The sequence below is a fragment of the Linepithema humile genome, chromosome 2 (genome assembly GCF_040581485.1).
Source record: "Linepithema humile isolate Giens D197 chromosome 2, Lhum_UNIL_v1.0, whole genome shotgun sequence".
In the NCBI taxonomy this organism is placed as follows: Eukaryota; Metazoa; Arthropoda; class Insecta; order Hymenoptera; family Formicidae; genus Linepithema; species Linepithema humile.
Window position 1 is genome coordinate 21,896,797 of NC_090129.1, and position 15,300 is coordinate 21,912,096.

The window sequence follows — 15,300 nt, forward strand, 5'->3', positions numbered from 1 at the left end:
ATGATGACGGGGTGCTATACGCGTTCGTAAAGTGCCTGCTAATTAACAATGTTCGATGCAAAGCAAGTTCGAAACGTATATGGCGCGTTATCGTTTTGCTGCACATGGTCACTCGATTACTATGCTTACCTCGAGGACGGCGTAAAGCAGCGCGAGCGAATGCATGATCGATTCGCGTGGAAATCGAGGGCCTCCCCGCCAACGTCGACGTTGGAAATTAAATGCGGGCGAAGTGTAAACAGTAAAAAGGGACAGTTAACTCGACCCGAATCTTTCTATTCGAGATCGCGCATTCATTTCATCATCGAATATTTGTTCGCGTTTATTTTACCATAATTTCTCCTTGCGCAACAACCGTGATTTTGTACGCTGTACGCAAATTGTAAACAAACCTCCGGATGAATTATTTATATTAATGATTGAGCCGCATATTGCGCTGCCTGCAAGTTTTATTTATTGATAAAAAAATTATGAAAAATAAGACAAAATTAATGAGATATAAATAATAAGAAAATACAGCAAACAAAAATAAATATTGTGATAACAGTAAAACAGTATCGCGCGCAGAGTTCAATTAATCAATGACGCGTGACATCGGTAACGTAATTAGAAGTAAACAATAGCAGCAAGAATAAATTTCGCCTTTTGCAAATTAAACGCGCACTTCACGCGGCAAAGCTACGGCCTATTCTTTATACGGTCTATTCTTCTCAAAAGGATGTAAAAAGGGAGGAAGAAAATTCGGAATACGCCGGCGTACGTTTCACCTCGCTTCTCTGCTCCTTGCGTAGACACATTCATATTTCCTCATTTCCCCCCGCGTAACATCGCTCCGGGCCCGTTTTACTATGTCTAATCTAGCAAGATGCACCGCACACCACTGCGTCGCTTACCAGCAACGTCGCGTTCTTCCCACGCTACCGCCGCGAGACGCGCGCCGCGACAATCTCTCATGCCGTCGGCGCCCGACACTATATCTTGCGTATCTCCATTTATAAACGCGAAAACGCAGAGTTCCCCATCATCCCGTTCGCACCATCATTTCGTATGCCACTTACACTTTACGTCGCAGACACGAATCTCAACTTAGCGCCGGCTTGCGAATGCGAAGTCACCCACCGACGCACACTATCGAACATTTTGAGATTTTCCCACCGGCGTAGTGTCGCATACGGAGCCGAGTGTGTCTTCGACGGTTCAAGCTGGAAGCTTGACAGCGCAACGGAAATAGAATTTAATGGGAGATGTAAGCTTATCACTTTTTTTCGAGAGGGTCCAATCTTTATGTCGCCGAAGAGGGACGTCCATTTTGGTGGCATCATTTTCGCATTTTTTTCTGGGTAAATATTTAATGAGTTTCGACGTGAGCAGCGAGAGCTCTATGTAAAAAAGCGAGTCGACAGAGCAAATGAGTTTTCTCTTCCACCACGTAATGACCGCGCAACTCTCGTGTAATGCAAACTATATATGTATATATATGTATATACGTCGATACGTTGTAACGTGAGATTCACCTCCGGGAATTAGCAACAGGACGAAACTCCCGAGATCGTCCCGCGAACAAAATACGGCTTCACGTTCGAAGTCCGAGCGAAAACTCTTCGGAAACGCGAAAACGCGAAATGCGAGAAACTTGTGCGAATGTAATGGCACGAATGAGGATGGTTGGGCGTGTATGTGTGCGTAAACGATGCATAGCTTTATTTCTTTACTTCGCTTCGAGTTCTCCGAGCGGAAAAACGCGCACCCGTATTTCCTCCACGGCGGAGATATAACTCCGATTTTCGCGATCTTCCGCCTCACCGATCGCTTCGAGACGATCCCCATCTCCGTTCCGGAAAGTTTCGAACGTGTTAAGTGCCAGGGAAATATCACCCTGCAATATCGGTTAATGTACATATTGTTACCTTGATCCTTTAATTATACATTTGCGATCAGATATCATTTCTAGGAATTCCAAATTTTTCTTTATTTTGGTCACATTTGATCAATCATATTATGACACGATAATGGCAAAAACACATTTAGCTTCAAACTCACTTTTAAATCGGCAAATAAAAGTGAAATTTCAAAATCTCAAGGCGACGCTGAACATATATCGAAGTTTTCGATAAATAATTTGATAATCCGAGATTAAAGAGTAAGTCGGATGAAAGTTAAAAACCCGTGGCTCAGAGCATAGTGATTGGAGGTAAAGTAAAAAGCGCTTCCCGGTGATCGGGAGAGTTACTAGAGCAAGGCGAACTAGAAATGAATCAACGAGCGAGTGTTCAATCTAAAATCCAATTCACCCTCAAGTCCTACATATACACCGTTATTGCACGACACATGGACAGACAGAAGATTTATTATTTCTGGCGGTCTTCAGATCTTCAAATTTAAAATGAATCTTCTGTCTGAGTAACCAGCCATACGGAAATTGTAGCATTAACTCGATCAAATAAGTAAAAATGGGTCAAAGTTTTTATTGTGAGATTCGTTTTTCAGTTTCATTCATCTGTCATAACAGACAAACAGTTCTATTATCTCATTGTCAGATAATCTATTTCAAGCTTACACATCAAGTCTTTCTTTGAAATACTTAAACGTTTTTAGCGTTATAAAGAGAACTGTTTAACTCGGCACCAAGCGTTCGAAACCTTCCGGCTTTAATTGGCCTGGCTTTTCCGCACCTCCAAATGAATCCGACGATACTGTTTATAACCGCGTGTTGCGTTCCGCGTCTCCTTTCAGAAACGAAGGAGTAAGACGAGATCTTGTTTTCGTCGGAGCACGCTCGACCTGTTTCGCGATTATCCTTGACGCTCGTGAGCAGTTACTTCATGGACCAAAACGACGACGTTCCTCGCTGTTTTCAACATCCGAAACAATTTAATATTAGCGAGTGAAATCAGAGTGGGACTGAAACGCATCGTTGGGTATTATTTCACAGCATATGAAAGATCAAGGATTATCTCCGATTACAATAAAACCTTCTATAATTTCACCGAACGCAAATTTTCATTTCATAAATAATACTGTAATTTTATACATTATTTATGAACGAAATAACATGAGAGTCGATCTATTCGTTCTCTCTCTCTCTCGTTATATAAACAGACCGTGTAAGCTCTTATCATCATTCAAACAGGAAAACATTAATTGCTGTAAAAAGTATTTAGCTAGAAACTTTGTAAACAAAAATTTTCACGAAGCTAAACACTTTGAGTGGTTATAAATTTTGCGAGAGGCAGCAAACTACGGTACACAAAATAAAGTTTATCGCGCTTTCCGCTACAATAATAAACGCGAGCAATGTTTGCAGCTCATGTATAGATAGACAAGCCGCTACTTTTTCGCGACGCGTCAATCTCTGCAAAGTGCATGCAACCAGGTCGCCCCGGCTCGGTTTTCAATATCGGCTCGGCGCAAGACAACAGCCCTCTTGTCTGTTGCCCCCCCGCCCCCCTCTCTTACCACCGAACGGCGCGCCTCGTGTGTTTCTCCGAGCAAGCCGAATAATTCACCTTACGTGCAATTGATTTTCCAATAAACCACCGATGACATGACACAAACACGTGCGCGCACGACGGAATGCAGCAAACAGTGTCGCAGGCCATAGAGACAAACGTAGAATATCTGAGAAAAGTCTCATTTCGCGTGGGCAATGCACCCGACACACGCATATCCTCGCACACATCCACATGTATCGAATGCATACGGGGTGTTCTGAAAAAATTTGTCATTTCGACTGTACCTACTTCAGATAATCGCCGTGTAAGCAATTATATATTATAATAGATTAGCTACTTAAAAATTCGACGATTTGTAAAAATATTATCACGGTATAAATAATCAACACAATTAAAATTAATTTTTTGCATACATTACGAAATGCATACAATATGCCTTTGTCAAAGATAACATAACAAACGAGAATGTGAAAAATTTCAAAAATTGATAGAACAATATCTCTATGCTTCTCTCATTATACTTTACTTGTTCTATAAATTTTTGAAATTTCTTACATTCTCGTTTGTTGCTTATCAGTTATGGGTGAAAAGTAAATATTTATCTCGTTAAGATGCTGATTAGCGAGTATCCATAATTTTCAAGGCTCTCGTTACGTCCGCAATCTCGTCGCGAAATTAAATCTCGTCTGAGAAAGAGCCGCTTTGAGCTTTATGTAACGTCCCGTCCGCAGACTTACGGAGCACTCTGTATACTTTCGCGAATGAACGAGATCCTTACACGTGCACAGCGCCGTAACTGGCGTCGTAGTTTTCACGGCATATTGCCGCGGTATGTGTTACTTTTACCTCAAAATAAAATTCGCCGATTACCCTTGCCTTGTTCGCGATGCCAGCGATAATAGTTCGGTTAAATAAGGGAGCTTTGTATTAAATTGTTGGGACAACATTGCGCGCTGGCTTTCTGAACGTCGCAAGAGCGAAAGCGGACGCTTTCTGGCACACGGCAAAAAGGCTAATCGCGATTTGCATAAAAGCTTTAGCTATGGCACTGCGCGCAAAGACGCTTGTAGAAAGGGTAGAGAGAAACACATACCTGTGACGAGGGAAAACTTGAATCTTGTTGGCTGTTGGCTGTTCCTGAGTAAGCGATACGCCGCGCTTTCGTTCGCCGACGCTCGTCACGTTCAAACGGTTTCGCACCAAGTCGAGTCGTCGGAAAGCTTCTCCACCTCTCTGCGCCACTTGGTTTCATCAGGCAACCTGGGGTCAATTGCAGCAAACGAAAATTTTGAAGCACTCGTCAGAAAACTATATCGATATTCTACAAAAAGAACTTATTTCGTGTTTATTGCAAAAGATATCGTTTCACGGTGTTTCTTTAGCATTTAAGTAATCGTAAACTCTCTGATTGAGCTCAGATTTTCACAAACCAATAACATATTCCTTGCATTTTCTCATTTTTCGCGGAAACACTTTCTGAGATACCGAACATTTGCTTTCAGTAGTTTTAAATAAGCGCTGAGCGTAGAACGTTATGAATAATATAAAAATTTACTGCGATGCTTTGACGTCGGAGTTTTATATCTGTTTTCGACTGTTGCGTTATGAAAATTGAATTTTCAGACGAAAACTGCCAATCTACCGTGGCTTCTTTGCTAGTAAACTTCGGTTGTATTCCCGTCCGGAAAGAGAACAAGCCGACATTAAGAGAACAAATTTCAACGTTTTACGTTCGGCGGTCGGAGAGCCGAACGTACAGCGAAAAGGAATGTAGCGCTCGTTGCAACTGACGTGAGAATTTGGTTTAACAGATTGGTAAATTAAGAGGGCGTATCTTGAAAAATTAGTACAGCGAATAAGAGTTTTGCTTGCTTCGCGAAGAATTCTGCGAATTTCTTTAAAATCGTTCGCGGTTATATAGGCCAACTATGAAGAAATTTCATGTTGCTTTTTGACACGCTAATCGACTAGCTGAAATAATAGCAATATAGCTAATTTTTTAAATAGGAAAATCATGAATAGAACTGATTAAACATGCTTTTTGCTTTTCTCTCGTCTCACAAACGAGAATCACTTTAGCGCAAAAGGCACAGAGCATCGAATGAGGATTCTGAGCTTACCCGATCTCGTTATAACGCGCCGAAAAGGTCGATCGTGCTCCGAAACTTGTGGAGATATCGCCACTGCGATACGCGAACATCAATAACAAAGAATGAGGAACGAGGACGAAGCCAGGTCGCTAACCCTGACGAACGACGTTTGTTTGCTCTGCCACAACGTCTTTGGTTTCCTTTCCTACGTTTCCACGGCTGCCGCTTCGCTATTATTTTTTAATATCTTCGAATTGCGTATCTATATATATATATTTTTTACACACATATATCTCTATATATATATTCATATTATATATATTATATATAAATATCTTTCTACACATATATACTCACATATACGCTGTTCTTCCCTTCGTTCTGTCCTTCGCTTCATACCTATATATTTCTACATGTTAAGCAGCACAATATCAGTAACAGAGATCTACACACGTACAATCACGCACGCACGTATCATATACTCGTTGGCAAACTAAATATTTCAATTACTTATTCACCGAAAAAAGCAAAGCAATAATCACGATTCACCAGCGATACGTCGAAAGTGATGTCTCATCCAAATTCTGATCGCAAGGATAAGCAAGTGTTTCGTCAATTGTTCTCGAGCAACGCACAGAAGGCGGTTGGACCAGTGGAAGAGTATCTTTGCACCGCAATGAAAGACAATTTACGTAAAAGTATCTTGTTAAAATTTTCGTTTTACATACTGTAAGGTTGCATGTTACATATTCTTTAGCTATCATATGATTGCGAAATTTTTCTTTGCTGCGATGCAAAGTTACGAATCCAGCCACTGCGATCTGATATTTATATCGACAATGTCTGATCGATGAGGAGACGTGTATCGGGGCGGTAGACATTTTTGCATTCGCGAAGGATTCGGAGAAACGCGAACGTTATTTCACGGTCGATCCTCGCACTACGGGAAACTTCAGCCGTAATGCGTCATTGTCGTGTAACGAGGCGCGCTCCTGGAAACGCAACGGTTGTACATCACTGCCGCGGTAACATCAAGTTAAAAAGCACCCTCATTATTTGCCGCGAACAATGGCGGCCCGTACAAATGGCGGCTGTACGTATACGCATAACGACGCGACGATTCCCGGCGTTCCAGCGACAGTCCAGCGACGAGTGACATTTTTTAGTTGCCGACATGCAGAATGACAACTGAATCGTCTGCTTCTCAGAAGACGATCGGATAACAATATCAAAACCGGAAATAAATTTTCGCAATCCCTTTTTTTTCTTATTCAACCCTTAAAACCGCGGAAACTAAAATAATGATATAAACATTTTAAGTATCAATATCGAATTAATAAGTAATAACGCAAAAAGTATAAATATCAACAGTAGCGTTTTAGTAGTTGATGATGAAAGTTATGAGGCAAGCAAGTTGTAATCATTGTCGCATAATGAAATACCGACTGCTGAACCTTGCAAATATTATTTGAACAAAAATGCGTGAGCCTTGCGTTAATTGTGCATTGCGTACCTCTTTGCTTGCGACATGTATTACAATCTCAGAATTTTGCTGTAACATGGAAAATTATTTTTCCGAGGGAATTCTTATTATTGACGCGAACGGCTTGTTTTCGTTCACCCTGTACGCTGGTACGATCACTCTGTTCTCGCCCTTGTATTGCTATTATTAATTAACGTTACTGCCACCTGTCATGCCACAAAGTTCATATCTCACGATGCGCATTTCCGTTGCAATTAATTATCTCGAATGCGGGCTGAGTATCACGAGCAGAGTACGAAGGTTCACGCTTCTCGTTTGACTCTCTCGTAATTTTGCGGAGCTGCTTTCGTTGTTTTGGTAGTTGCGACATGAAAGCTCTCCCCCCTTCGTATGTAGCTAAAAAATGTCACACCCCCCCCTGCCCCCCTGTATGCCTCGATAGTATCTCGCATTCTCCTTTCTTTTCCACGGTAGTTAGCACGACGAATGAAGTCCATAGTCTCTCCGGAAAAACGTTGCAAGCGAAAATATATAAATGCGACATCTCGCACGGAGAAACGTTGCTATGCGATAAAGATGATGACACATTAAGCACCTCTCTGTAGCAATGGGAGCAACGATTGTGATGGTTCACATTTTCAAGAATAACCGATTACACTTAATTAAATTAGCACCGAGTTGAACAAGTTGTATGTCGCTATTTGCAAGCTGTGGCAACGTTTTTTCACTCGAGTTTCGTAATTCATATATTTGTAGCGTTTTGCTGGAGAGCTGTTCAAGAAGAGACAACGATGATATATATTTTTTCAAAGCCTTCGTAATGTGATCGCGTGACGAATCGCCACGGATTGATTTCATCGCCTCAAGTTACTTCGGCAGGAGGATACTTTCCTCACGCGAGCCCAGCCAACCGCAGTCTCTGCGATCTCCGCGTGTGGCGGTCGACGAGACGGTAACGAACCGAGCCGATTAACGGCAGCTTCCCGTTGCGCGCGGTTAAAGCGGAACGATCTGACCGACGCGAATTGTCGGCTTAACAACGGCTATTCGTTGCAAGGGCAAGTGCATTTAAGTGTAATTTTCTCGGTTAGAGTTCGCGGCATTTCGTCGGCGTAAATGCGCGTCGTTTATTATGTGCTCCCGCCGCGACACTCACGGAGATCTTGTCTTTCCGAAAGTGCCAGTGTCGCGCACGAAGAGGCGCGACGCTTTTAAACATTATGTCAATTGCTTTATGCACTCCGAATATGACGAATTTTTGTTTATTTTAACTTTGTTTTGCTTTTTCAAAATAAATTTCAAAAATTTTTTGCATACAAAGATGACATATCAATATAATTATTCAAATAAATGTTCAAATTTCTGAATCCATTAATATTGCGGGATAATGATATTTAAGTAAAATATTAAAAGTTTCTTTGACTTTTTTTACTGTTCAATTTTACAGTATTACATTTCTAATTTTTTAAATTTCGGCTTTTTCCACACACTCGAAAGAATTCTTTAGTCTTTTAACCTTAAGTAAAGAACCTTGAAATTACGTCAAAAACAAGTTCTCCCTTTAGCGCGCACAACATTGCGAATAAGAAATCGTAGTAGAGCTTTCATTCGGTAGATGACATAGTGAAACACGACTCGGTCTTCTTTGACTCGATGATCTTGCACGCGAAGCACATACGGTTTTCTCGTTAACTAACGGATTTAGTGCCGTCTGCGAAATAACTGGAAACCTATCCAATTACTCGAAAAACGTCCTACATGTTATCGAAGAAAAACGAGAGCGTAGTTGCACAAAGTCAAAATAATTCTTTTTTTTTTTCGTTTACGTAATGCAATTAAAAATATCGATTTTCGTCGGACTCACATTTCCGAAACTTAACTATGAGTTCTGCGCAAATCGCCCGAAAATACCGCAGAGTTATTAATTTTCTAAAAAAAACAAAAAGAAAGCGGAAATGTGTCGGTTTGAGGTAAGTACTATTATGATCAGCTTCTCAGTTACGTCATCGAGATAATCTTAATATAGAAACAAAAGTCTCTACGCAACGAAACAAAATAGAGGAAAATGTGAAAAATATTAGAAAATTATCACATTTTTTTATTGTTAAATTTTGATAAAAAAAAGATTATTCAATTTTTTTCACTATTAATATAATGAAAAGTTTTCACCAAAATACTTCTATTGGCTGTCTTTTTTCATACTTTTCTGATATTTTCTTGCATTTTTCTCAACCGTGTACAATAAGCGATGTGTACAACAGACGTCAAGGACGCATTATGTCGCTGAAGAATCTTCGTGTTTAAGCTCGTGAAGTCGCACATTACTGTGCGAAGATTCCGCGAGGATCGAAGAGAGAAAGTGCCGTGGAGAGAGGAAGGAGCGGGAGACAGGAGGAAATTGAGAGGAATTAAACATCGTCCTTTCCGAGAGACCCGGCGCTTTTAGAGCAGTCGGGTAGGATAACGTCGCGACGCTAAAAGGAATTGAATTTGACGGAACACCTCGTTGCACTTGCCCCCATTTCCGTGGCCTCTGATAATCGCGATGAAGACAAGCCGTTGTTCCAGTTAGATCGACGGCGCCCGTCAACTTGAATTTCCGACGAGCACGGCGAGGAGAATCGACGAGCCGTTTTGCGTGTCTTTCCGGCAAACTCGATTTCCGATTCGTCAAATACCTGGGATGCGGGACGAATTCGGAAACACGGCCGCGACGACGCGTACAGCCGTACAAAACGCGTACGAAATATTTTACACACACAAATACACACTTCTACTCGCATACACACGACACACACACACACACACACAGACACACACACACACACACACACACAAGCAGTATGTTCATATTCATTTCGCGTCAAACCCTCTCATTCGCTTCCTCGTTTCTCTTTAACGCATTGCGATACGATTCGCGACCCGCTCACTTGCATGAGTCGATATTATCGATATTATTAAGACACACTCTCGGCGCCGTTGTCTTACTTTCCTTTCTTCCGTTATCCTTCACTATTTACTGTCTCACACCATCTCACTGCCATCATACTGGAGAACATCTGTATTTCTCACGACAGAGTACCGATGCAATCTGACCGATTTGTTTGTCTCTGGCGAGCTTCTCTTCTTTTTTATCGTTTCTTTGTCATCGTTTGCCGCAGCATAATTATCAGAGAATCGGTTTACACTTCTGTCTATATCTGTCTATGTCTTGTACTCTTTCTCTCAATCTCTCAATCTGTTTCTCTCTTCTGCCTCTCTCTCTCTCTCTCTCTCTCTCTCTCTCTCTCTCTCTCTCTCTCTCTCTCTCTCTCTCTCCCTCCCTCTCTCTCTCTCTCTCTCTCTCTCTCTCTCTCTCTCTCTCTCTCTCTCTCTCTCTCTCTCTCTCTCTCTCTCTCTCTCTCTCTCTCTCTCTCTCTCTCTCTCTCTCTCTCTCTCTCTCTCTCTCTCTCTCTCTCTCTCTCTCTCTCTCTCTCTCTCTCTCTCTCTCTCTCTCTCTCTCTCTCTCTCTCTCTCTCTCTCTCTCTCTCTCTCTCTCTCTCTCTCTCTCTCTCTCTCTCTCTCTCTCTCTCTCTCTCTCTCTCTCTCTCTCTCTCTCTCTCTCTCTCTCTCTCTCTCTCTCTCTCTCTCTCTCTTCTGCCTCTCTCTCTCTCTCTCTCTTCTGCCTCTCTCTCTCCTCTCTCTCTCTCTCTCTCTCTCTCTCTCCTGATTTCTTCACTTCCACCTTGCAAGCTGCTGGTTCGTTGGGTTTTCTGAAAGTGCCTGTATACTCGGACATTGCCTGTAACACTATATTGCTTTCCACATATCTACGTTAAGTATACACGTGTAATGTCTGTTGGTTGGTGTTGATATGTTTCGTACGAGCGGTATATATATTATATATACATACATATATATCTATATTATATATATAGTAAAGTTATTTGATAACAATTGATAGTCTTGTGCACGGATGCGATATCATTGAGAAACGTTGCTGCGTGTGATGCATATTTCGGCGAACTCGCGTGATCCTAATCGCAACTCGCGCGTCGCCGCGTATATATCCTGTCATTTCGGGCGGTAAAAGGATACAGGCGAACACGACGGCGTCGGGATTGCATCGCTAATTGCACTCGTTTCCCTTCAGAGATTATTTTATTCAAATATTCTTCAAAGCGCACATCTCTCTCATTTCGAAAATGATGTCGCGTGTGTAATTAATATCGCGTGTGGCGATGTTTCACGCGACTCGTAGTCCCCGAAGACTGTTTTCAAAATCCTTTCGCTTCTGTTGCAGGCTCAAATTTACCTCTCCACCAAAAAAAAAAAAAAAGAAAAAAAACAATAAACAATGCAATTTCTCTTTGATTACGAAAAATCGACTGTTAAAGAAAGATTGAGAGTAACGTTCCATGTTATACGCCGATTACGCAATATCTCGCCGCGCGAGACACAACGAACGCAACTTCGATCGGGGTAGTAAAGAAAGTTAACTCCGCGTGCTCGAGCCGTCGCGTAGTCGCGCGTGTCCATTCTCGAAGAGAAAAGTTGAGCGTTTTATCAGCATTGGGATGTTCTCAAAGACACGAAGAACTCTCCGTCGAACTCTCGCCGCACTTTCGCTTTCAGGCGACGCAAAAGTTTCGACTTTAAACCGCGATTGCGAGGCCCAGCCGCGCGCAATTTACACGGGTGTATTAATCCACGCTTTATAGACTGTATCTATCCTTGTTCCCGGCGGCGATATTTTGCGCAATACGTCCCACAATCACCTCAAGTAAATGGAATCAGCTTGAGCTTCTCCCTCCGTCCATCCTCCGACCTATTTTCCTTCTCTTTCTCTTTTCATGTATCCGTCCCGCTCACTCCTCGACGCTGCCTCTCGCTTTTTATCCCATTCTCTTTCTCCCTCCCGCTGAATTCTCTCGCGGTCTATCTCCGATTCTGGCATATTCCACACAATCCATCACTTCTCTTTTCTCTCTCTTTCTCTTACTTTCTCTTTTCCCTGAATTTTCCTACTAGCTTTATCTTTTATATCTTGCATTTCCTCCCGTCGTTCACTTTTTTCCCTCCGCCTGTCCGTTTATCTCAAAACATTGCGTATCTGCGTAATGATTTAGCGGGACAAGAGGTAAGATTCAGATCGTGCGAGGCGAGATATCGCAACCGTCGACGCTTTCACTCGCGAACTTTATTAACTCTCGGTTGCCTTTTTCATGTTTTGTATATCTTGTACTTTTGACTTGTCGATATTGAATCAATATTAATGCATCAATATCAAAAAGTTTATTTAAATTATGTCTTAATTGATCCTACGCGCTTGTCATTAATTAAAAGTGAAGAGAGTTGGTAATAGTCATTACACGTTTAAGTAGTTGACAACACGCTTGCGAGCATCTCGCTGCAAAGAGCCGTCGCCAAAGGGCTTTTACGCAGCGCGAGCACAGTAATTTACATGAAGCGATCGTGCTGAAATATTCATCGGTGATACATCTCGCTCTTAGCGTGCGAGACGACCGTGCTCTCGCTGAAACCGCAGAGATCGCGTGTTCCCTCACGTGATAAAGGTGCGCCATTCCCAACGGACGAACCCGCAAAAATCCTCGGACAAAGGACAGCGCGAAATCGAGAGCGAATCAGGCGACGAGGTTCCAGCAGGAGTTATCGTAGAAGCGCGTTACTGTCAAGCCCGGGAAAATCTCGTTTCGGTCCGACGAAAGAATAGCCCCGCTGAGATTAAAGGGACTAGTTCGATTCCGGTGCGGAAGAAGAAAGAAGTGACAAAGTTCGTGATAATCTACTGCACGAGCAAATTCATTATTCGCCGAGACAATGTGATTTAATGAAAACGTCGGAAGGAATAATAATAGCTGCAATAACAATAATAAACTGCACGAACGCGGAATATTCACCGTAATAAACGTGTACTTCTTGCCGACGGAACAATCTGTAAGATCGAATATTCGAAGATGGATGACGAACGGATAGACGAGTAAAAAAAAAAATCGTGACGCGATCTCTCTGTCCGCGGATTTGCATCCATAATTTCGTCACGAGAAGTCGACACACGAATACGGATCGAATCTTGGTGCCAGCGAGATTCCTATCACACGCTTCCACGCAACGGAGAGCTTTTAGAATCCACGCAAACTTCTCGGTTTGCGAGAATCGGGAAATGCGACGACAAATCGGCGCGGATCGACGCGTGCGAACACACGCGTTTATTGCGGAAATCGGTTGGTCATGAATTTTCAATCGGACAGAGAGCCATGTATCGCATTTCTCTGGAATCCCACGAATTCCCGTGATCGCAAGATGCTCGCTGAACCCTCACGTCTAAAGATGAATAAAGCCGATTTGAGCGAAGGGGATTAGAACGAAAAGATTAGCGCGAATCGATTTGTGAAGTGGATTCCTTGGATCTAGCGAATTGATCGCTCGAATTGTCAGACGAAGCGATTTCGTCTGTTCGAGCATCAGCATGGCTTTGCTCTTCGTTCCTGTCGGGAATAATAGTACAACAAGTAGATTTGTGTCCAATAATCGGATACACGTTGCGATTCTACTCTAGATCGGCTCTTCGAATCCGCGCCGATTTATCGATCAGCTCGGTGGATCGCGCCAACCCTTTGATCCTCGAAATATCGACGTTCATCAAGCCCAATCCAGCTGCAATTGAACAAGCGACTTTGACAGACTGCCGGGAATAATTCCTTCCTCCTCAGAATAAAAACGGTCGCTTGGATGAGAAGTTAGGACAAGAAGTTCGAGAGCGAGGAGTCCGGTTTTTTCGTCGGACGTAATTTATCTGGATTTTTGTCGCGCAGACGACGTGCACGCGTGCTAGGAGATTTATCTCTCGCCGGCGATTGAACTTGATCGCAATTAATGGGTTAGCAGGTCGTAACAAATTAATGCACCGTAAAAATATTCGTTTCCGATTCAAGGATTTAAATATTTACTTGACACAGAGGAATCACTAATTTATTCGAGATACGAGTACAAACGACGAGTTTGTTTTGTGTTTTTTGTTTCATATATGATACGATATTTCGTGGATTTGGTCTTTTCCAACGGTACGACGGATAATTTCCATATGAGGAGAAGAATGATCTGTTACAAAACTCGCTTGAGCGCCGCGCTCGTTGGAAAAACAGCGGCATCAATTTGCGGGGAACTGCCGGATTTCCCGAGAGCCGTCAAGGTTGTTCATCTTCTCTCTCACCTCGATCCTTATCTCTTCGTAGACAATTCAGCGAAATCCACCCACGTATCTCGCCGACTTTCCCGTGAAGCGCCAGTTCGATGGCGCCGATGGAATTCGCGCGACTTCTCTAAAGTTCGTCCGTAAACCGGGCGCGATGAAGAGAGAGAGAAAAAAGAAAAAGGCGGGCGAGGGGAAAGCTCGCATCGCGGCCGATCGTAATGGTCGCAGTTGCACAGTTGCGCTCCAGGTTCCGCGAAAACATCGACCGTGTTTCTCCTCGCGAAATCTCCCACGCTCTTTCCCAGTTTGTTCCTTTTTTTTCTTGTTTTTCGCGCACGGTATTTTTCCCGTAGGCGGGTTTCTTCTTATACAAAAAGAGTGATTCTTCGGGGAAAACAAGGAGGAGAGAAGTAGAAATTTGATCGACCGATCGATCAGTTTCATCGCACATATGCACGTCGTCTACGTCGATGCAGGATACGAAAACCAGGCGGGTGTGTGTGTGTATGATGTTGCAGGTGTGACCATCCTGTTGTCACAGACGGTGTTTTCCCTGCTGGTGGCCCACGTGTTGACGCGAACCTCCGAGGCGGTGCCACTTATAGGTACCGATCCACCATTCCTACCTGCCTACCCCGACGAGTCTAGATTCAATTGTGGGGAGTTTCCTCTCTCTCTTTGCACATGCGAATAGATCGCCAAGGCTCGACTGAACGTTCAGATGTTATCTCATTTCTGTACAATTTCGTAAAACAATTCGTTATAATTGTTCACATTTTATATTTTATCACTCAAAAGACAACCAGTGAATAGCTTTCGCTATATTACCTTTTTTAAATTACGTTCCGCATTCATTGCAAGTTAAAACTTACGCTTTGCAATATTGCAATTGAAGCCGAGATATTTCAATTTTCATTTAACTAATTTCCGTTTCAATCAGAAGGCAAAACGATATTGCATCACGGTAATCTAACTTAATTAATTAATTCTTATCGTCGCAAAGCGACGAAAAATGACCGAATGAAAACGGGGAACGTTTAGTACGGATTTTATTTCAGATCTCTACAATTTTTTAGTGCG

The 15,300-nt window shown here is 42.6% G+C and overlaps 2 protein-coding genes across 12 annotated transcripts in view; one reads left to right on the forward strand and one right to left on the reverse strand.

Moving 5' to 3' along the window:
* The window catches only part of nAChRalpha6 (nicotinic acetylcholine receptor alpha6), a 226,308-nt gene that overhangs the window by 174,453 nt on the left and 36,555 nt on the right, over nucleotides 1–15,300 (forward strand). The window lies entirely within an intron of this gene.
* The window catches only part of LOC105670769 (cAMP-dependent protein kinase catalytic subunit 1), a 148,774-nt gene that overhangs the window by 38,059 nt on the left and 95,415 nt on the right, over nucleotides 1–15,300 (reverse strand). For 4 of the 5 annotated variants that reach the window (XR_010888854.1, XR_010888853.1, XR_010888855.1 and 1 more), the window contains one exon: nucleotides 4,546–4,712. The gene's annotated coding sequence lies outside the window, so the exon portion shown is untranslated. Of the gene's footprint in view, nucleotides 1–4,545; nucleotides 4,713–5,572; nucleotides 5,910–15,300 lie in introns of those variants that run through there. The other variant, XR_010888856.1, reaches the window with a different exon arrangement.